Here is a 23794-nt window from a genome sequence, read left to right as displayed (position 1 = left end):
AGGCTGCTATAACAAATACCTAGACTGGGCGGCTTAAACAAATACCTACTTCTCACAGTCCTGGAGGCTGAAAATACAAGATGATGATTCGGTTCTGGTGAGGGTCCTCTCTCAGGTTGCAAGGATGGCCATCAGGCACATGCAGATGCTCAGCATCACTAATCATCAGGGAAATGCAAATAGCCAAATTCTACTTGTAACCTCACATGGCAAAAAGAGCACTCTCCAGGTCATCTTTTACAAGGACAGTAAATCCATTCATGAGGGATCCACCCTCACGACTTAATTACCTCCCCAAAATCTCACTTTCTCTTATCCCACTGGGAGCTAGGATTTGAAAATGAGAACTTTGGTGGGGCACATTCAGTCCATAATACTGATCTTGTTTTTCTCTTCCTTTTTTGTCAATCAATTACCAAATGGGTACTTCTTTTTCTTTTTTCTTTTTGACTTTTTACTTTTCCAGAAGTTATGCATTTGTTTCAAATGATTCCCATTTCAATCTCAGCTTTCTTTAACTCACGTGCACGTTGGAGTCCCTTACTTGTAGCCCGTGCTATTTTCTGGCCACACCCATTTTTGTTGGCATTATTTCTAATAATTTTAGACTTAGGACAAATAAATTTTCTGGAAGTAGTTTCAGATGAACTGAGACACAGTTTTTAACTTCCTTCTTTTTGTCTTCCTTGCAGGTTTTCTCACTTTTTCTTTGCTTGTCACAAAGTATTAGTGTGAGTTAAGACTGGGATGTGTCCAAGTTTGTGGGCAGGGTTAGTGGTTATTATATTTTTACTTACAGTTATTTTGACGTTTTGGTAGTATCTGCCTTCTATTTATGTTGAGGATGTGGTTTGGAGTAGAATTTATTTTTCACTTCTTCTCATATGGGGAGGAAATACTGGAAGTAGGTAGCTGTGCTGTCACCATTGTCTTCAGCTATCTTGAAGTACCAAACCATTATATTGCAAAAGACATCATCAAAAATTTGTTCTAGGATAGAGATGAGGCTTTTGTTAAACAAGGCAGATGAACTTGTAGAGTAAACTTTATGGACAGTGTTGGAGGAGGTTATCAGGAAGATGTGACTACAGGTTTGACCCGCAAGCTGACTGGGGCAATTGGAGGCTCCTCGTCCTCTCCCCTATTCTAGGAATTTGCATTCTGCTTGCCTTCTTGGTTCCCAGAAGCTGCTGCAAAGATAGAACCTTGAGATAGTAATGTGGTAATGAGACTATCTAGACTGAGTAAGTGACTGAACTCAGTTAAAACCTCTGTATAAACATTTAAGATTCTAGCAGGTGAGGGCAGAGATCGACTCATTGTACAGCCACCCAGAATAAGTCTCAAAAGTAAGTTCTCTTGCTTATTAAGCTTTCCACCTACCAATCTGGAGTGACCTGCCTCTTTCTTCTGTCTCTCCTTGTCCTCCAAGAATGGGGCCATTTCAGATTACCTCCAGAAAGCTCCCCAGAAGGTTGTGACTTAACAGTTACAAGAAGAAGACACTATTAATAAATATTTAATCACTGTCTTCGTCTTATTGTCCCTAATGCATACAGAAAATGTGTGCATAGTAGGGTAAGAATAATTCTACAGAAAATCTCAAGCAATCCCAAGGTTTTGAGGAACTCTTTAGATACTTTAGTATTCAGTCATACTTTAAATCCTGAATATAGGATATTCAACCACTACATGAACACTCCAGCTGAGAAAAGGCCTCTCAATACCTATCGCAAAGGCTTTAGAATCTTTCATTTTTTAAACAGTATCATTTATTTTTGAACAAATGTTATCTTTCTTTAGTTTCAACAGGTGCAATGTTTCTCCATTAATCAAAATGACAGTTAATAGCTATTTGTAAATTTCTCTCATTAATGTCTTTCTTCTCTTACAGAACTGTAGAGATAAAATGAATGGTGCTGTTCTCTGCATCTAGTATAATGATTAACAAAATATTTAGTAAACGTATGTTTAAAATGTGAATATTTCCTAGGCATATACAGAACAGATCAAGATCTTATTAAATACACAAGCCTTTAAAATATTGGAAGACAAGCATTATTATGTACCCTAAATATCATGAAGCCTTTAATTGGTCTCTATGATACGAGTTTGAGCCCATTTTTCATCATAGTAACTGCTCTTTGGAAATGCTAGTTTCTTTAATGTTACTCAAAAAACTTGACACAGTAAAATAATTTTTGTAGATTGATCCCTCAAATTAAGTTCCTTGAGCTTCAATTCATGAATCTATAAAATTAGAAAACCATTACTTTGAAGAGTAATTGTCAGTATCAGTATTTATTACAATACTGGATACATATAAACTGCTCAAAGTGGTAACTATCTATATAATATTTAAGCATACATTTTTTAAAAAATGCCTATCTAATACATTCCCTAATTAACTGTCAACTGATCCTTACCTAATGGCTCGAACAAACTTTAATTATTTAAATATAAACAAGAGATTTATGGATAAAGACTATATAAGGGAAGACTATGTGCTAGAAAATTAATTGGATTTTTTTAGCAACACATCAGCATACTATACAATTTACTTAGTCCTGATAATGCTCTTAAGCAATATAAGAATATCTGCTAAGAATTAATACTGTTTCCTTTAAAAATCAGATTATGAAACAGACTTTAAATAACTACACTGTATTTGTTATTATTTTTTTAATAGTTATTTCCCCAATACAATTTTTTTTCCTACTGTTGGGGAACTTGGGGTTAATAGGAACTACACTGTATTTGGACATGTACGTTTTATATTATTCCAAACTCCTTCTAGAAAGTAAATATATAGTTAATAGAAAGCATTTAAAAATAGCCTGGAAGTGTTTCTTCAGTAGAAGAATCACAGTTTTCCTGTTTGTCTTGTTTCTGACTCTAGCATGATAATAAGCATGCTTATCTAAATCTGAAAGATACAACCCAAGAACTCAATGTGAGCCAATAGAGTATCATACTGTTTCTGTTTCCTGTTATACTCAAAAAGCAATAAGTTATAGCTGATATCTTGATTCAATAAGCCTAGTTGAGAAAATATTCCAAACTCTAAGTTATAATGTTACCAATGTAATGAAGAGTCGAGCTACTAAGGCATGAAGTGCATCCAAGATTATTTGTGTCAAACTCTCCGCATGATTTAAACTTATTTATTGTTTTTTTCAGATAAAATGATAAACAATATCCTTGTGTTCAAAAGAAATTGTAGACTTTTATTTCTTATCTTTTAAGAATAAACCATGAAGAAATTTCCATTTCATACTGTCTTAGTTTATACCCTGCCATAGCAGTATAATTAGAAAATAGAAAGGAGTCTTAAGAATTTGTTGTTCTAGGTACTTATAAAAAATTATGCAAAAGGGAAAAAGAACTGGAACCCCTTGAAATTAGTGCTAGGCAAAAAAATGTGGTCTGAGTTTATAAAACATGTGGAGCACTGATAGAGGACATAGAATATCATAATATTCATAAACTATTCAAAAGGAGTAATTTGCCACAACCACATAGAAGTATTCTTTTGACAACTGGTGTTGAAATTCGAAGGTGGTAAAGGAGAATAAACTAAAATGATTCAGAAGTCTTATATAATATTATGAGTAATAATAAGTTCTTATCTGTCAAGTGCAAATGTGACTGTATAGAAGCATTTTAGGGACTGACATTTTTATAATACAGAAAGATACATTAAAGGTCGGGATATTAAAAACACACAAAAGAACAAACTCTCAGAAGCTGAGAAGTAGGAAGCTGGTATTTATAAATTTGTGAATAAATAAATTTGGAGACCCCCCATTCCAAAGTAGCAATTTTCAATTGCTTTTTAATTGATATTATCTTATTCCTCTTGTATTCTAGATTCGAAATTCTCCTGAGTACATGAAGATTTTCATGGCCCCCAAAGAACATATATAAATAAGGAGATGAAGAAGTCAGCAGTAATAATGGGATGTACTCCACTGGAGGCTGGAGTTTCCTATTGTGTTTGCTTTTGTATTTTCATCAATCCTTTAAGACTTCTCATTCAATCACTTTAAGGTGGTTACCCATCACTCTGAAATAGTTAATATACTTGTAATATATTTTTAAAGCTGTCACATGAGTATGGTTTACAAAAGGATATGGCACACTGGCTTTAGGTGGAAATACAGGTGGGGAGAACACGTGGCAAAGGGATTTTCCTTTTTCTTTCTTTCTTTCTTTCTTTCTTTCTTTCTTTCTTTCTTTCTTTCTTTCTTTCTTTCTCTCTCTCTCTCTCTCTCTCTCTCTCTCTCTCTCTCTCTCTCTCTCTCTCTCTCTTATTTTTAGGGCCACATATGGTAGTTTCCAGGCCAGGTGTCGAATCAGAGATGCCATCCTACATCTGTGACCTACACCGCAGCTTGCAGCAATGCCATATCGAATTGTCAACCCACTGAGCGAGGCCAGGGATCGAACTTTCATCCTTATGGATACTAGTTGAGTTCTGAACCTGCTGAGCCATAATGGGAATTCCCGAGATTACTTTTTTTTAGTGTTAGACAAAACATATGACCTATGTTTTGTCTAGTAGTGAAAAGTTTAAAATATAAAAAGTTTATCAAGGCTTAAAGGGAAGTAATATGTGCTTATCTTATTTTTGAGGAAGTAACACAGATATCCACTAGTGATTTCATTTCCACAGTTTTTTAATATGTGAGGTATGTATGTTTCCTGGTATGTATATTTGGATTCAAAGAAGTAGGTAGGGGCCTTAAGAAGAATGCAGGGTGAAAGGACTACCTGGGAAAGCAATGTAGTACAGTAGTATAAGAATTGCTTTTGAAGTCATATATTTCTAGATTGATTTTGACCTCTGCTACCTAACAAATTGAATGGCATGAAAGACTAGAAAGAAAGTGATAGATAAATAACAGTCTCTCCAAAATGCCCACCTCCAAATCCCCTGAATCTGTGAGTATATCCCCTTTTGTTGACAAAAGTGTCTTTGAAGATGTGATTAAGAATTTTGAGATGAGGAAATTATCCTGGGTTTGAGTGGCCCAATACAATCAGAAAGCTCCTCTAGCAGGAGGTAAGTTGGTCAAAGGCAGAAGGCATTGGGATAAGGGAAGCAGAGGTTGGAATAATACACTTTGAAGTTGGAGGAAGGGCCTTGGAATGAGTCTGGACTTTAGAAGGTGGAAAACACAAGGAAACATGTTCTCCCCATGAATCCTCTGGAAGGAACACAGCCCTGCCATTACTCCCCTCTCTTTTTTTAAGATTTCTGACTTCTAGAACTGCAAGAATTTTCATTTTTGAAGGTGCTAAGTTTGTGGTGGATTGTTCCAGAAGTGACAGGAAACTAATATTTCATGCTACACCAACTATTTAAATGATTACCTACTTCATGCAACATTTGAGGCATTGCGAGTGCTCAGTAAATATTGCCTACAATAATGTGGGTGACTTTTTTAAAGGATGATATGCAAATATAGCATCCAGTGGGATACAGCCCACTGGCATTAGATAGCAGTACAAATAGAGATAAGTGATTTTTCAGTTGGAAAATCTTCAGAAGGTTATAGCACTTCGAAATACAGAAAAGAAAAAAATCTGCTGAGTATTTAGATACTGAGTGATAATCATCAGTTTTACCAAGTTAATTAACATAGAATTTTTATTGCATATTTTGAGGGAGTGAATGACTTCTTTTTTGAAATGTACTAAGAGGAATTAATCATGACAATTTGAATGTGATTTTATAGATCCTGAAGTTAATTTTCATGCAGCTTCTAAAATTATGATGGTATCTTGACAGAAATAGATATGTTGCATTGCCTTAAAATAATAGTGTGTGATAAAATTAGAGACAAATCATACATACAAAATTCATTTTATCTTGAAAGGAAATGAAAATTTGCAAGTGCATAAACTGACAGCTTATTGCTGTATGAGTACAGAAATATATTAAGTTAAAATAGAGTTCTCTTCTTACCATATTAGATTTTCCATGTTTCCATAACATCAAATAATTCTAGATTCAGTGTTAATGTAGAATATTAGAATCAGCAAACATCTTCCCATAACTAAATTTTACAATGAACTTCTTTTGCTGTCTACTGAGATCTACTCCTAAAACTGCAATTTCATATTGGTTATTTCTCAATGTTTATCTTACTATGCGATCAGACTAATTATGCCAAGTATTGAATTAATAATTTTCACATGCCGATTTTCCTGAAAAGTTTTCATTATTTGCTTAAGGATTCAAACTAAAAGAAAAAATAAATAAATAAAATATAATACCCTATTCTTAGCTTCATCTTCCTCTTTATCTTGCTCTATCTTGCTTGTTACGAAGTCCTATTTCTTTCTTTTTTGCAATAACTCTACATTTCTTCCTCTCCAGGCCACCTGCTAATATCCCAGTTTTAATCACCACTATCTCAAAATCAAAATACTAGAAAAGTAGTATAACACATTGTAAATACTTTTTGTTGCTTAGTTGCAAAATTATTTGTGCTTAATTCATCATGTTCATTTCTGCCTTATTGCTGGCATCATGTTACCCCATAATTAAATATCTCTGAAATACTAAGTAATTAAAAAAGGAGTTTTAGTTTACCACAGACTTTAAAGTTCTATGTATTACCATTTCCTTGTACTTGACTGCAGGCTCATTTTAGGGGTCGAAACTGACATTTGCCTCTACTCTTTTCTCACCTGAGTCTCAAATATGTTTTCATATTATTCTGATTTGAAATATCATGAAGACAATTTCTGGGTAAGTCTGTTAATGTTAAGTGCTGATGATGAAGAGATTAGCTAATAAAATCTACTTGAAGAGATTTTCTGGAGGTATACTTTAATATTTTCTTCAGATATAATTTCAAACATACAGAAAAGTTAGCAAGATTCTTACAAAGAACTCTTGCATCCTTTTGTAAACTAGCCAATTATGATATTTTGCCACATCAACTCTATCATTCTCTTTAATATTATTATTAATATGTTTGAAAATATGTTCTGGCAGTATGCTCCTTTACTTGTAAATGTTTCATTGTGCATTTCCTCAGAACAAGGTCATTCACCTACATCTATTTTACAGAAAGATACTTTGTGACAACACATATCCACTATCCCCCATCAATTTTTTTCCTCACATTTTGCATTCAGTAATTCTTGCCTGAAGGAAGTAATATTATGATGATTTCCATGGGCAATGTTTTGACTCTGTCCTTCCTTGTACATTTATTACTTGGCATTCTATTTTGAAAACAAACAAACAAAAAACAGGAATTTCCCAGAGAAAGTGAGATTATTTGATGGGGATTGGTAGGATAGGATGGAAGGAATGGAAAAAGTACTTATATTTCTGTGACTATATTCACCCAATAAAATAAAAAGATCAGTCCATGCCAAAATCAATTAATTAATTAAAATAATTTTAATCTAATGCCTGTATTTTAAATTTTCCCTTGTTTTACACAAAGTAGCTTTGTTCTTTGCTTTTTCCACTAAAAACACATTTCATATCAGTTTATAAAGCTTTCTTTCAATCTTTAATACAATTGAAGACTATTTTGTGTACACATAAACATCACTGATTCAACTTATCTCTTTTTAAATTATTTCAAAATTTTATTTAATTGAAATTATTTAAAAATTTTATTTTTATTTTTATCATATCAAGATATGATATGACCCTGTGCATATTTTTTTTCTTGGCCATATAATTGAAGGGTGAATTCCGAGGAGTGATATTTCCAAATGGCTCTTCATAAGTATTCCACTGTGTATTTCCACTGCAGTATAAAAACTGTTCTGGGAGTTCCTGTCGCGGATCAGTGGTTAACAAATCCGACTAGGAATCATGAGGTTGCGGGTTCAATCCCTGGCCTTGCTCAGTGGGTTAAGGATCCGGCGTTGCCGTGAGCGGTGGTGTAGGTCGCAGACGCAGCTTGAATCCCACGTTGCTATGGCTCTGGCGTAGGCCAGCGGCTACAGCTCCTATTCGACCCCTAGCCTTGGAACCTCCACATGCCCAGGGAGCAGCCCTAGAAATGGCAAAAAGACAAAAAAAATCAAACAAACAAAAAAACCTGTTCTATTTCTCTCAGCCTCACTAACAAAGTTTGCTAACTGATTTTTAATTTTTGTCAATCTGATATGTTAAATAATTATTTCCTGATAGTTTTGGTCTTCAATTCTTTTTTTTTTATTTTTTTTTATTTTCCCACTGTACAGCAAGGGGGTCAGGTTATCCTTACATGTATACATTACAATTACAGTTTTTCCCCCACCCTTTCTTCTGTTGCCAATTCTTTATCATGTATGAAGTTGGAAATCTTTACATATGCTTACAAGTCCATTATTTGGTATTATTTCAAAAGCTGTCTCATCATTTTGCCCAATTTTTTCCTACCAGACTCTTGGATTTATTCTTTTCTCTCTGCAATGTTAAGAATTCTTTATATGTTAAGGATTATTAGCTCTTTATTAATGAAATATATGCTTTATATTTCCACCTAGTTCTTCATTTTTTTTTATGTTTCTTACAGTAGTTATTGCTACTTGGAGAGTTTTTCACATTATTTATCTAAATTTACCAAGCTCTTCTTTTGTAGCATCTTGATATTGAATTTTTAAAAAATCTTTTTCTACACCTAAGTTGTAAAAGGATTCATCCATACAATTTTAGTTCATTTTCTAAAGTGTTTTTCATTTAACCTACGATCTACTTGGAGTTTGTTTTTATTTGCTGTGGATATATAGATCTGACTATATCTTTTTCTGAATTACTAGTTCCAGCACTATTTATTAAAAACAAAAAATCCATCTTTTCCCAAGTTATTTTAGTTGCCATAGTATCACATAATTCATTTCTCAATATACTTGGGTTTAGCACTGGACTTTCTATTCTATTTTACTCATCCATTTCTATTTGTATGTCAATATCATGTGATTGGTCTACCTCTGCTTCTGTCTGGTAGACCATCTATCAGTCTGCCTATCAGAATCACACTTAAAGTATATCTTAAGATCTCCATAGCTTTACTTTTTCATTGTAAAAGTGCATTTTAATAGAGGGATATTTGATATAATAAAGCATTCAATATTCAAAGATTTATGTTTAATGTTTTCCATCCCCTGCAAATAAAATCACTTTTCCTCTTAATTTAGAGTGTTATTGCATTTTCAACATATTTGTCACAATATATTCCTTCTTATGGGTCAAGTCTCAGAGTATATTTCCTTTTGCTTTTGTTTCTTCAAGTTACTCCTTCCTCCTGGAATGTTGGTCCTTCTCCCTTCCATCTATTTAAACCTTACTATACCTGAAAGATAAAACTAAAGTTATACCTTCACTGTGGACATATCTGCATACAAAGCATTCACTACACTTTCCACCATCTGGTCACTTCTGGCACTTCTATACAACACAATCTAATTGTTTATAAATATATTGCCTGCTACCAGTACTTATGATTAAACAGTACACAATAATCTTTTTTAACAAGAGCAAAATGAACTTCTTAGAAATAGAGGCCATATGATTAATGCCCAATGTACCTCAGCACTTCAACTGTAAAAGTACTGAGTATATAGTAGGTATTGAATATCTATTTCTTCAGACCAGTCTACCCCACATAAACTCCTTTTGCCTTCTTTGCAGAACTAGATGTCAGTGAGAAAAATAAAATTTACTCAAAATAATAAGCAAATATGCAGCCAATCTTTCACTTTACCAATAACATATAGGCAGTTTTGTTTATTTATAAAAATAAATCAGCATTACTAAAGTGAGAAGTCAGTGTAAACTAACTAAAACAAACACAATAGGCGATTTGTTTAAAATAAATACAAATGCTATCTAAATAGCCAGATGATATTTAACGTCTGAGTAACAGAATATCTTGCTCACTTTTGAAAAGAATCTAAGTACTGGAGTTCCCTTGTGGTGAAGCAGGTTAAGAATCCGCCATTGTCCTGCGGTGGCTTGGGTTGATGCTATGGCATGGGTTTGATCCCTGGTCCAGGAACTTCCACATGCTACAGCCAGAGCCAATAAATAAATAAATAAATAAATAAATAAATAAATAAATAAGTCCTAACTTCAAAAGTGATACTTCCGGAGCTCCCACTGTGGCTCAATAGAAACAAACCCAACTACTATCCATGAGGGTGTAAGTTTGTCCCTGGTCTCACTCAGTGGGTTAAGAATCTGGCATTGCCATGAGCTGTGGTGTAGGTTGCAGACGCAGCTCAGATCCAGAATTGCTGTGGCTGTGGTGTCAGCAGGCAGCTGCAGCTTTGATTCAGCCCCTAGCCTGGAAACTTACATACACCACAGGTGCAGCCCTAAAAGGGCAAAAAAAAAAAAAAAAAAAAAAAGCCACAGGTGATCACATAAGCATATTAGTCAAATAATGTAATCCAACTAGAGATTTAAACAATGCATGTATATAGTTATTTTCTTTCCAGTTAGTATGTAAAATGTAGATTTTTAAATTAACTATAGTTAATCATTATTGTGAGGCAAGAGCATTAAATAAACATTACACTTAAGTACACTACCATATGGAACAGGATTTAACAAATATATAAATAAATTATGTTGTAAATAATTTAAATATGTCTTCTTTTTAAACTTGAATCTGAAAAGAGATAAATCAGAGGTAGAACTCTAAGAAGAAATAACTTACTTTTCTTTTTCTTTCTCTTTTTGGGAGAGGAATATGTTGGTGTTTATCGCAAACTTCAAATTATTATGGAGCTATACAAAAGAATGTTTCTATTTGAAGGAGAGTTGATCTTTGCATTTATGTAGGATTTTCCCACAAAAGCCCAAGCCTTGTGCAAACATTTTATTATCCCACAGAACTTACTAAAGAAATTCAAAAGCACTGTCAAACTCTCATTTTCGACTTTTCATGAATGACATGCCATGCGAGAAGAGAAGAAAATCCTCCACTTCAAGCAGATGACTTGTATCAACACACTTAAGTTGTTTCCTTCCTATGAAATTCTCATTGAAATAGCACATTACATGAAACTGTTCTGCAAAATATAATGCAGAAAGTATTGGATAAAGCGAAATATCACCATGATTGTGGGATGATCAGTTCAATGGAAAAGCTCCCCTGAAAAAACAGTTGAATAGAATCTTTTAAGAGAACACAAAAATACTCCAAGTTAGAGTCCAGGTGCTGAAAGTGAGGGCAGCCATGACAGAGTCAGGAGGGAGGTGTTTGGCATGTATCACCTCCAAGGGCAGATGGATGTTGAGTAAATGTCAGCACCAGGAGGATGCTGCAGTGCATTCTCACTGAACCCCAGCAGACACAGAGAGACTTGTGAAAATGGTTATTGCTAGGACAGGCTCTTTCTTAACAAGATCAAGTATGCCAGTTGGAAAGAAGAGTGTTGCCCCAAGCTAACTATCACAATTAATTCCCATAGCAGTAACTGTCATTTCCACGTTCTCCTCTGAGGAATTTCTCTCTCTGTGCTTCACAGGAAAAGACACAGTTCCCAATTAACAGCAGGAAAAATGCAAACAGTATAATTCTTTCTCATCCTTCTTTCCTTAGGACTAAATTTGTAAACCAGACCCATAAAAAATCTAACAGGACAATCTTAATTATAATGAGGAACAAATGCATACTTTTTTTCTGAAAGAGAAAAACATAAGGAATATATAAATATTCTAAAGAAGGAAGTTCACATGAAGATGAAGAAATAAACATCTCAAAGAAACACTGCTAGACAGGAGAATGGCTTTGAAAAATATTATTATAATCTTAATAAAGTTCATGATATCAATGAATCTATTTAAAAATCTCTGATAGGAAATATTCATTTTTGAAAATTATAATTGTCAATTAAAAAAGATTGTAAATAGCAGAAAAGAACAAAATTGAATCAGTGAAGTAAAAGTCCAGCTTTAAGAATATGCTAAAAACTAAAAGAAAAAAGCCAGTAAGATTTATAATGAACAAAAGAGCAGAAAATGCAGAGGTAATTCATCGTTGATCTAATATACTCATAATACAAATGCAGGATTAAAATGAACCTAGAGAGGAACCCTAAACAATCAAATGAAAGGTAAAGAAAGATCTAGATTCTTAGATCATGAAGGTCTGCTAGGTACTAGGAAAGTCTTTGCTAGTCTGAGCCAAAATTGACTCCCTGCTTTAAAGGAAACCAAAGCAAATAGGAAGGCCAGAATAATACTGAGATACTGATTTATAGTCTGTTTTCATGCAGTTTTTCCCTTACCTTTATTGCAAGAATTATTTATCTTTGCCTCAGGCTGGTCTGTGTAATCATGCCTAAAGCAGAAACTGTCTGGGGAAAATCAAAACAAAGTAAACAAAACACAACATGCAAGCAAACAAAAAAATTCTTACTTTGGTTTTAAAAAACGTAATTGAAAAAATTATTATTAGAAATCTTACATGAGGAATGAAAAGAGGCAAGTGTTTATGAGAGGTAGATAGGAAAATGGAGTCATTAAAGAGGGTATTTGGACCTATATCATGATATATGTAATTACTAAAATTAATATGTCTAATAAGCAGTTAATATCCAAAATATGTAAGAAAACTCATACAGTTCAATTGCAAAAAATCAAATTGATTTTAAAATGGCAACAAATTTGGATAGATACACAAAGGCACAACAGGCATTAAGAGAAGTTCAAGTCACTAATTACCAGGAAAAATACAATTAAATCAAACAAGGAAATAAAAAACCAAAGGATAAAAAATTTTGGGAAGGATGAGAAGAAACTGAAATCCTTATACACTGTTTGCAGGGCGGTAAAGTAGTGCAGCTACCTTGGAAAATATTATGGATGTTTCTAAAGAATTAAAAATAGAATTAGAATGATCTAGCAATTCCACTTCTGGGTATTTACCCAAAAGAATTAACATCAGAATCTTAAAGAAATATTTTTACTCCCATTTTCACTGTAGCATTATTTACAATAGCCAAGATATAGAAATAAATTTCCATTGACTGATGAATAAAATATGGTATTTACATGAAATGTTATATTATTTAGCAATGAAAAAGAAGAAATTCCTGCCATATGTTATAGCATGAATCAAACTGATATTATGCTAGTGAAATGTCAGCTACAAAAAGACAAATACTGCATGATTTTGCATATGAGATATCAAAAAATTGTCAAAGAAACAGAGTAGAATGATGGTTGCCAGGTCCTGCGGGTGGAAGGAAATGGGGAGTTGCTCAATAGGTACAAAATTTCAGTTATTCAAGGTAAATAAATTCAAGAACTCTGTTTACAACATCATACAGGCATACTTTGTTTTATTACATTTTGCAGATACTGTTTTTTTTTACAAATTGAAAGGTAATTCAAGCAAGCAAGCAAGTCTGTCAGTACCATTTTTCCAACAGCCTTTGCTCACTTCATGTCTCTGTCACATTTTGCTAATTCTTGCAACATTTTAATCTTTTTCATTATTATTGTGTTTGTTGTGGTGATCTGCAATAGTTATATTTAATGTTACTGTTGCAAAAAAATATGATTCATTGAAGGCTCAGAGGAGGGCTAGAATTTTTAAGCAATAAAGTATTTTTCAATAAAGGTATGTACAAATAATGCTATTGGACACTTAACAAACTAGAGTATAGTGTAAACATACTTTTTATGTGCACTGAGAACACAAAAGAGTCATTTGACTCACTTTATTGCAATATTCACATTACTGCAGTGGTCTGGAACTCTCAAGATATCTCCGACGTCTGCCCATAGTTAACAACTCAATAATGCACACTTGAAAATTTGTTAAAAGGGTAGATTTCATGTTAAGTGCTCTTGGCACATGAAAACAGCAACAAAAACATTAAAAAAATACAAAGAGACAAGAGGATACTTTTGGAGGTATTGAAAATGTAATGGTTTCACATGTGTTTTCTTATCTCCATACTCATCAACTTGTAGATATTAAGCATGTCCATTTTGTTTGGACATGCTTTAATAAAGCTGTCTAAAATTAAATTAAATTAAATTAAATCAATGTAAGTGGCAACTTAGGAACCTGCATTAACATGAGCAGCAGGGGTAGAGTTAAAATGAGAAGTCCATTCATTAACGTATCTCCTTTGAAAACTGAGAATTAGTATGCCATGGGGAGAGTTAGGTACACAATTGAAATTGTAAAATCAAAACAAGACTAACCTCTCTTCTTTTAAACCAAAAGCTTCCTATAAAGTATTATAAATTGTAAATACATTTAAGCAAGGTCAATGCTTTCTTAATAATAACAGGCAATTTTTAAAAAATTTTTTGCTTGACGCAAATGCATCTCACTAGACTAACAGTTTAACTTTATGACTGTTCCCTGTTCTTTAAAGCCTCTCTTGTTAAGTGGTGAGCGAAATATTTCTCAATACTTTGCAGTTCTAATTCTTACAGCGTTTTGCAAGCACTAAGACATGTCTAATTTGTCTGACTAGCTCAGGGCCCTTTACAACTCTCTTTCTGACCAAGAGAGCTTCCACTGGCATTTTATAAGACTCTCTACTCCAAATCTAGATCTTGGAATATTGCTTTAGGAGATTTTTCTAGCTCTTAGTATCTTTAGAATTATTTCTATTTGCTAGTTGCTGAACTTGCTTTTTACACCTTTGGATTTTTTTTTTTTTTTTTTTGCTTTTTAGGGCCACACTCACTACATATGGAGGTTCCCAGGTTAGGGGTTGAATTAGAATTGCAGTTGCCAGCCACTGCCAAGCCATGGCAATGCAAGATCCAAGCTGTGTCTGCAACCTACACCACAGCTCAAGGCAGTGCTGGATCCTTGACCCACTGAGTGAGGCCAGGGATGGAACCCACATCCTCATGGATGCTAGTTGGATTCATTTCCACTGAGCCACAACGGGAACTGCATGGATTGATTTATTTTTGGTATGTGCCTTTATTTCCTGGCCTCTGCATCTGTAGCACAGCATACTATAGACCAGATCTACCTTCCACTTGTCCCTACTCATCCTCCTCAGAAGAGGAAACCGGCTATATTGTACACTTAGCAGAAAGAAAATGCAAAGTGTTGGTCCAGGCATTCATTTAAAAATGTATAGGCATAAATGTTTCTAGACAGAGCAATATTTTTAATGTAAATAATTTCTGGAGAATGAGTTGACGAGTTAGTCTTTTAATGTTTAATCATTCCGTCAGTATATTCTTCTATTTATGGATTTAGGTTACACTATCTATTCACTTTTTTTCCCCATAGGCAGACAAGAAGCAGGAGGGTATTACAATGATCCTTTATAAGTTTAAGGACATATATTTTAACATTGTCAAAAAAACCACCAAAGTTGAACTTAATAATTTAAATAGATTGAATTTTTAGTATCAACTATGTACTATGCTGATTTTTTGGAAAAAAATTATATTTAATTTTACCACAATCATAAAACTACATATTATTATCTTTATTTTACTTATGATACCAGGAATGGTTGTCTAACCTCTCTAGGGTTATTTACATGTCTTTAGAGACATGTGCCACATGAAGGATTTCAAACTTGGTCATTATGACTCTAAAGACAGCATTCTTTTTTTTTTTTTTTTTTTTCAGAGAGATTTCAGAATTTTTTCTTTTATTTATTTATTTATTTATTTATTTATTTATTTATTTTTATTTTCCCACTGTACAGCAAGAGTGTCAGGTTATCCTTACATGTATACATTGCAATTACAGTTTTTCCCCCACCCTTTCTTCTGTTGCAACATGAGTATCTAGACATAGTTCTCAATGCTATTCAGCAGGATCTCCTTGTAAATCTATTCTAGGTTGTGTCTGATAAGCCCAAGCTCCCGATCCCTCCCACTCCCTCCCCCTCCCATCAGGCAACCACAAGTCTCTTCTCCAAGTCCATGATTTTCTTTTCTGAGGAGATGTTCATTTCTGCTGGATATTAGATTCCAGTTATAAGTGATATCGTATGGTATTTGCCTTTGTCTTTCTGGCTCATTTCACTCAGTATGAGATTCTCTAGTTCCATCCATGTTGCTACAAATGGCATTATGTCATCCTTTTTTATGGCTGAGTAGTATTCCATTGTGTATATATACCACCTCTTCCGAATCCAATCATCTGTCGATGGACATTTGGATTGTTTCCATGTCCTGGCTATTGCAAATAGTGCTGCAATGAACATGCGGGTGCATGTGTCTCTTTTAAGAAGAGCTTTGTCTGGATAGATGCCCAAGAGTGGGATTGCAGGGTCATATGGAAGTTCTATGTATAGATGTCTAAGGTATCTCCAAACTGTTCTCCATAGTGGCTGTACCAGTTTACATTCCCACCAGCAGTGCAGGAGGGTTCCCTTTTCTCCACAGCCCCTCCAGCACTTGTTATTTATGGATTTATTATTGATGGCCATTCTGACTAGTGTGAGGTGGTATCTCATGGTAGTTTTGATTTGCATTTCTCTTATAATCAGCGATGTTGAGCATTTTTTCATGTGTTTGTTGGCCATCTGTATATAAAGACAGCATTCTTAACTATTTACTGTGTGTGCCATTCTCACTTGAAGAAAGAATCTGACCTTGAATTTATTTAAAAGGTCATTTTGTCGAATAGTGAGGTATAAATTTATTATACTAAGTGATAAGCATTCTATTTTTTTAGGGCTATTTTACATTTCAAAGGAGAATGAGAAGCTTATTAAACTGGAAGATATCATATTTTCTTTTTTTTTTTTCTTTTTATGGCCACACTTGCAGTATATCGATGTTCCTGGGCTGGGGGCCAAATTGGAGCTGCAGCTGCAGGCCTATGCCATGGTCACAGAAATACCAGATACAATACGCATTTGTGACATATGCTACAGCTTGTAGCAACACCAGATCCTTAACCCACTGAGCAAGGCCAGGGAATGAACCCACATCCTCACAGTGACTATTTCATATTCTTAAACCACTGAGCCCAATGAGAACTCCGGTATAATATTTTCTTAATTCTAACAATTTTTTCACTTATAATGTGTTGCGATGTTAACATATTTTTCAGGAAAAGGAAGACTAGCAATACATACAGTCTTCAGTGTTTAGCTGCAACTCTGAAGAATATTTACATGTAAAAGATATCAACAGAAGCAACATAATACTGTATACAATAAAATCAAATAAATAAAGTAATGATTAAGCTTATGACACATTTCTAAGGTCTAGACCCTAAAAAAGCTCTCCTGGACCAAACTTTAGTCAAACTCCTCTGGGCCCTCTTCTCAACTTGGCCTTGATTTTGGCTTCTTTTCTTGATAAGCCACTTGTAGCAAGAATTGTGCCAGTCAGTTTATAGAGAATTCTCCACCTTGGCTATGTGATCACCCTCAATACCAGATCAAATTCCTCATCCCCCACCTTTGATATCTTCTCACCTGTGTTCATTCATTAAGGATCCCCTTACACTTTATTTCTCCTCTTAGTAATCATCTGCTTACAAACCCCCTTTGAGAAATACAAAGTTATTTAAATATTTGAAAATCAAACAATGTAGTTTTTGGCCACATTAACCAAATAAAAGGAGAAAGGTGTGTATTATCATCTCAAGAGATATACATTTGGTTATTTACTGCTACTTTAACAAAGTACTCTGATATTTGGTTGATGAAAACAATACTTCATTTTGCCCTTGTTCTTTGGGTCAGGAACTCAGGAGGACTTAGCAGGTGGTTCTTTGAATCATTTGACTTGAGCTGAGGTGACTGGGGCTGGTAACTCCACTATTACCACGGAATTATCACTTTTATCTGATGCCCAGATGCTCTTGCTCTTTCTCTTGGCAAAGTTCCTTTCATTCTCCTGGGCCTCTCTCTATGGCCTGGTTTGTCATTCCATGGCAGTTTTAGGGTTTCTGTACTTTTTACATGGTGGTTGTCTTTCAAGCATCAAGTAGAAGAAACTGTCTGACCCATAAATAGCTACAGCCAGAATCAGCCATCAGAGCATCATTGCCACCATATTTTATTAAACAAAGCAGAACCAAAGTCTGCTCACATTCAAGGGACTAAGGAAATAATCTCCAGTTGGCAAACACTGTAGAAAGCATGTTGAATGGGAAAAGCTTTTGTAGCCATTTTTAGAAAAGGCAAAACACATTTTGCAAAACTGCAATACGGGAAATGCATCTTACAAAAATCAATACTCATTCATGATAAAAATTCTCAGTTAAATAGTAATAAAAGAGCAAACAGACCTATGCAGATATTGTTCAGATGTTGGTTTATATGATTATTGTACAACAAAGGAAGAACTCTTAGAAGAGTCTTCTATTTTTACACATATTTTAGAGGCTAATGAAATATGAGTATTAGTAAACATTTTTTACCGTCCATTTGAAAATCAATAATTAGTTTTATAACTCATATACAAACATTCAAATTATATTAAAATATAATGTTTTGCCATTAAAAATCTTACTTTATAAAAAGAATATTTATTTAAAATTTATAACTTCCTCTATATACAAGCATATTCTTTAGAATGTCATATTTTATTTGTTGTTTCATTCAAACTGTACTCAGTTTTTTATACATATTCATTGAATTCATGATTAATCACTAGTTAATCTTGGATATTTAGGCAACATAGCTCTATATTTTATGGTGTCTTACATTGAGATCAAATCAAGTTTTCTTAAAATGAATTATTTTATATTTGATTAATTATTATTATTTTTTTTTTTTTGGTCTTTTTGCCTTTTCTAGAGCCGCTCCTACGGCATATGGAGGTTCCCAGGCTAGAGGTCCAATCGGAGCTGCAGCTGCTGGCCTACACCAGAGCCACAGCAACATGGGATCCAAGCCGCATTTGAGACCCACACCACAGCTCAGGGCAACGCCAGATCCTTAACCCACTGAGCAAGGCCAGGGATCGAACCTGCAACCTCATGGTTCCTAGTCAGATTCGTTAACCAGTGCATTATGATGGGAACTCCTATATTTGATTATTTTATTCCAGCCTTGGGGATTTAATTAGAAGTAATCTTTAAGTATATGGCCATCTTGAGGGACCAATAGTAATATTTCTAGTAGGTAAATTCTAATAACTTAATCTATCAATAATTATATAATTAAGTTATATACCAGTGTTTTTTATTGACATTATTAGTTGCTGAGGATGAAATTTTCAGCAAGATATCTTATGGTCTTAATAGGAAAGCCTTAATAATTCTGCTGTAATGAGAAGACACCTTAAGTCCATAATTAATTCAAATGTCTGATTTTAATCCATTTTCTCTCTCATGTTTTTAAAACTATCACATATATTTGTAGATTTAAGTTTCCCAACATCTTATAAGCCCTCTGGTGTTAATAAGCAGTGACATGACTGAAGAGCATGCAATGAAAAGACAAGGGATTAAGTAAAGAAAATGGTAATTCCAAAGCCAGATATTTGAGAGTTGATAATATGCCTAAATCCACAGCAACTATATCTTTCCTTTCATTAAAAGAAATGCTGCCTGCTTCCCAAAGCATTTAAATGCACTACATTTAATAATGTATACATAGGGAATTTTAGAAAATTACATATTTAGAGTTCTGAGGGAGTTTTAGATGATCTGCACCAATACTCTCACTTTAGAGATGAGAAAACTGAGGCTCAAGATACTTATGTGGCCCAATTACAATCAAGGTAATTAGCAGAGTGACTGGTGAATTGTTTTTCCTACGAGTTTTTGAAATGTGTGTCACTAACTTTTCTCTTACAAATATCTGTTTTTATACCTTTTCTCTAATTGCTTGTGTTTTCTCTCTGTTTTTTGAGGCCTACTATTCATTTTAATTTCTAAACATTAATGTCACATGTCATACTAAAGTAAATTTTATAGTTTTATAAACACATTTTACATAGAGCTTGTCTTGACATTTTATAAATGTTATAAATATTTTGGCTGAGATTCGAAAAAATACTAAAATATCATCAAATAAAGTATTTGAGCCCATATGTATTTTTATCTTTTCATTGTGTTTAATATGCTCAATTTCCACAAATAGACTTGTACTTCTATTAAGAAAGTTGTATGTGAAACCAAAGTGGATCTTCAATTATGAGTGATTATACAATTTATGAGTTCTTTATAGGCACTCAAATTTTTGATGACTTATTAATTTATACATATTTGAAAATAATTTTTTAAACCTCTGGAAATCTATGCTTCAAACTTTACTTTCTAAACTGTACTTAACATTAACTTTTAATACTTAAATATATTCACTTGCATGACGTTCTCTAGCTACTTTAAAAACAGCAAAATCCTAAAATAAAGAGAAAATGGAAAATTGGAATATGACTAGATATGTGAAATAGCCTAGGCTCATCACTTGGAAAGAAACCTTAGAAATTGTCTAGTTGAATGTGCTACTACACTACAGCATTCCAATTAAGGAGTTCTGCGTCAGCCTTTATACAGGCTCTTCATGAACTCTCCCAAAGAACTCCCAAAGGCCGGCAGCTACAGCTCCGATTAGACCCTAGCCTGGAACTCCATATGCCCTGGGAGCGGCCCTAAAAAGACAAAAAGACAAAAAAAAAAAAAAAAAAAAAAACCCACAAAAGAAAAAAACAAACAAAACACAACTTAACCTAGGATTTGCTCTTATAAGAGACACAACTTTTTTATCTAATCTTCTTAAAAAATCATCTCCCAGTGCTGTACTTACATTATTTACTTATTTCTAAATTTTAAAATAGAATATTGCATATCTTCCTCATAAAATACTTTTCAAGACCTTTATGAAATGATAATGGAACATACAACTTATTTTAAAGTAATTTATAAGCCAGTAGGGGGCACACAGGAAACATCGAACAAAAACTAGACAGTGACCTATTCATTGAATAAATGAATGAACTAATTATAATATACAGAAGAATTAAATACATATCCTAATGAAGATATAAACAAATGTTATAAATCAAAATGAAAGGAGAATTTTTACTGAACTGTAGTTGACTTATAATATTATGTTAATTTCAAGTGTACTACATAATGATTTGACATTGCATACATTACGAAATGATCACCACAAATCTGGTAACCATCTGTTTCTGTACAAAGTTATTACATTGTTACTGACTATACTCCTCACACTGTATAATATATCCCCATGACTTATTATGTAGCTGTAGGTTTGTACCTCTTAATCCTGTTTACCTGTTTTACCCATCCTATCACCTCCTTTATCCCCTTACCTCTTCTGGCAACCACTCATTTATTCTCTGTGTCTATAAGTCTGTTTTAATTTTGTTTTGTATGAGTGATTTTGTTTTTTCAGATTTCTCCTATAAGTATCTGTCTTTCTCTGTCTGACTTATTTCACTTAAGAGTAATATTCTCTAGATCCAACCATGTTGATGCAAATGGAAAGATTTCATTTGTTTTTTGATGGCTAAGTATTATTCCACAGTATGTGTAAAGATACATACATATGTACCACTTCTTTATACATTTGCCTATTGATGGACTATTGGCTACGGCAACTAATGTTGCAGAGAACATTAGTGTGCACTTATCTTTTTGAATTAAATACTTGAAGTGAAATTGCTGGATCACATGGTAGTTCTATTTTTAATTCTTTGAGGAACATCCATACCATTTTCCATAGACCTCACCAATTTACAATGCTACTAACAATGCACAAGAATTCTCTATTTTTCACATCCTTGCCAACACTTGTTATTTGTTGTCTTTTTATAATAAATATTGTAACAAGACTGAGGTAGTGTCTCATTAATTTGATTTGCATTTCCCTGATGATTAGTGATACTGAGCATCTGCATGTGCCTGATGGCCATCTCTGTATCTAATTTGGAAAAATACCTATTCAGATCCTCTGCTGAATTTTTCATTGGGTTGTTTGTTTTTTTGATGTTGAGTTGTATGAGTTCTTCATATATTTTGGATATAACCCATTGTAGTACATATCATTTGCAAATATCCTCTCTCATTCAATAGGTTGCATTTTTGTGTTATCAATTGTTTCCTTTGCTGTGTAAGAGCTTTTTAGTTTGAGGTAGTCTTGCTTTTTTTTAATTTAATTTTTGCTTTTGCTTCTATTGCCTGAAGAGACATATCCAAAAAATACTGCTAAGACCTATGTTATAGTGTACAGCTTACGTTTTCTTCTAGGAGTCTTATGATTTCAGACCTTACATTTAAGTCTGTAGTCCATTTTAAGTTTATTTTTGTATATGGTATGAGAAAGTATTTCAGGATTTTTTGCCTATAGCTGTCTAGGTTTTCTCAGTATCATTCATTGAAGAGGGTGTATTTTCCCTGGCGTGTTCTTGCTTCCTTTCTTATAGACGAATCAATCACATAAGCATCACTTTATTTCCATTCTATCTATCCTATTGCATTGATCTATGTGTCTGTTATTACGGCAGTACCTATATGTTCTCTTTCTTCTATAAATGTAATGGAGGTTTCATGGAGAGATTAGTTAAAAAACACATTAGAAAGGTCAGTTAATGTCATATGATAGTAGTTGTGGTTGCCATGGTAAAAATGTTAATGTGTGAGGCCCTAAAACTATCTGAAAGACAGGTGTCATATCAGCATTCCTCATAGGAAAATGCCAATCACTAAAGAAAAGGATGCTCAAAAAACATTCTAATTAGAGTTTGAAAATGAGATGAGAAACTATTGCAATAGCCCAGGATATAATGTGAAGTGTCAAAATGACAGCAATATCAGCAGAAATTTTTAAAAAGTTGTTATATATAATTCACATCATAAATAAACTTCCTGCCTGCCTTTTTAATTGAAGTATCAAGAAAAAAATCCCAGCAACTTACCCTTGTGCATCTGAGAAAATCGAGATGACTTTCAAGAAAATACAGTCGACATTCTACAACATGGAGATTAGGGACACAGGACTCTCCACACAGTCAAAAATCTGTGCCTAAGAGGTGGCTTGTATATCAGAAGTTCTTCAGTATCTGCTGATTTGGTGTTTTTTTCCCTAATTGTATTAGATTATTGATATTTTCTTGTCAGTGAATTTGTGTTCTTATTGTAACTAAAAACTCTGCATGATTATGAAGAAGGCAGAGTGTATAGTTTGTATTACAGCTCTAGCAATTGCTCATCCTTCTAAGGCTCAAGAGTTTCAGGGATTCTCTGTTTTCTTCCTCTAGCCAGAGCCTACCATGTCAGAGGTCTTGCTTCACAGAGTCACTGCTTCAGGATGGGAGCTGGCATCAGCCATGTTTCATCTCTTTTTGTCTCCACCTCAGTGGTCCTTGTGAAATTAGGGAGTTAATTGTTCAGCAGCAAATCTCCAGGCTTGATGATGACAAAAGGAGCTCTCTTATCTCTCTTAGCAGATACTTCGCTCTATTCAGAATATGTTTGAGGGAGGTTGAGAATGAAGGTTGCCTATCTGCCCATGGCTAGCTTTTCAGAGTAAAGATCTCAAAAATGCTAAAGAAAGTCCTATGTCTTTGCAGATTCTCACTTGCTTTTGATGATTTACTGTCATTTGAGAGTTTCTCTAGAAAGTTCTATGATGTGGCTTTGCTTGTAGTTTCCTCTGCTCCTTCTTATCAGTAAATAATATCCCATCTACTTTCTATTTTCCAGGAATTTCTTGAAATTTAGGATCTACTGCTTTCACCTTGTCTGGCTGCTTTCCTTCACCATAATGAGTTCACTCTATAAAAATTAGTATATAATTTCAAGAACTTCTTGGGTAAAGAAAAGGAGAGAGGGAAGCAAAAATGCCCACTGTTTTTTTTATTTTAAAAGTTAATTATTGGAGTTCCTGT

General features: G+C 33.8%; 1 long non-coding RNA gene across 1 annotated transcript in view; it reads right to left on the bottom strand.

Annotated features, from left to right (window-relative positions):
* LOC146395924 (uncharacterized) overlaps positions 1–23355 on the bottom strand; it is a 63580-nt gene extending 40225 nt beyond the window's left edge. The window contains exons 1-2 of the long non-coding RNA XR_014829433.1: positions 22823–23355; positions 12259–12327 (exon numbers count right to left, since the gene is read on the bottom strand). This is a non-coding gene — a long non-coding RNA (uncharacterized LOC146395924). The remainder of the gene's footprint in view (positions 1–12258; positions 12328–22822) is intronic.
* Between the last annotated feature and the right edge of the window lie 439 nt (positions 23356–23794).

The sequence above is a fragment of the Sus scrofa genome, chromosome 15 (assembly GCF_054392235.1).
Source record: "Sus scrofa isolate SSC_HxYL_T2T_F1_AM1 chromosome 15, Sscrofa_HxYL_maternal_Yorkshire_Landrace_v2.0, whole genome shotgun sequence".
NCBI classification, from domain to species: Eukaryota; Metazoa; Chordata; class Mammalia; order Artiodactyla; family Suidae; genus Sus; species Sus scrofa.
Note: the sequence above shows the minus strand (reverse complement) of the source record. Positions and strands in the feature narration are given on the sequence as shown.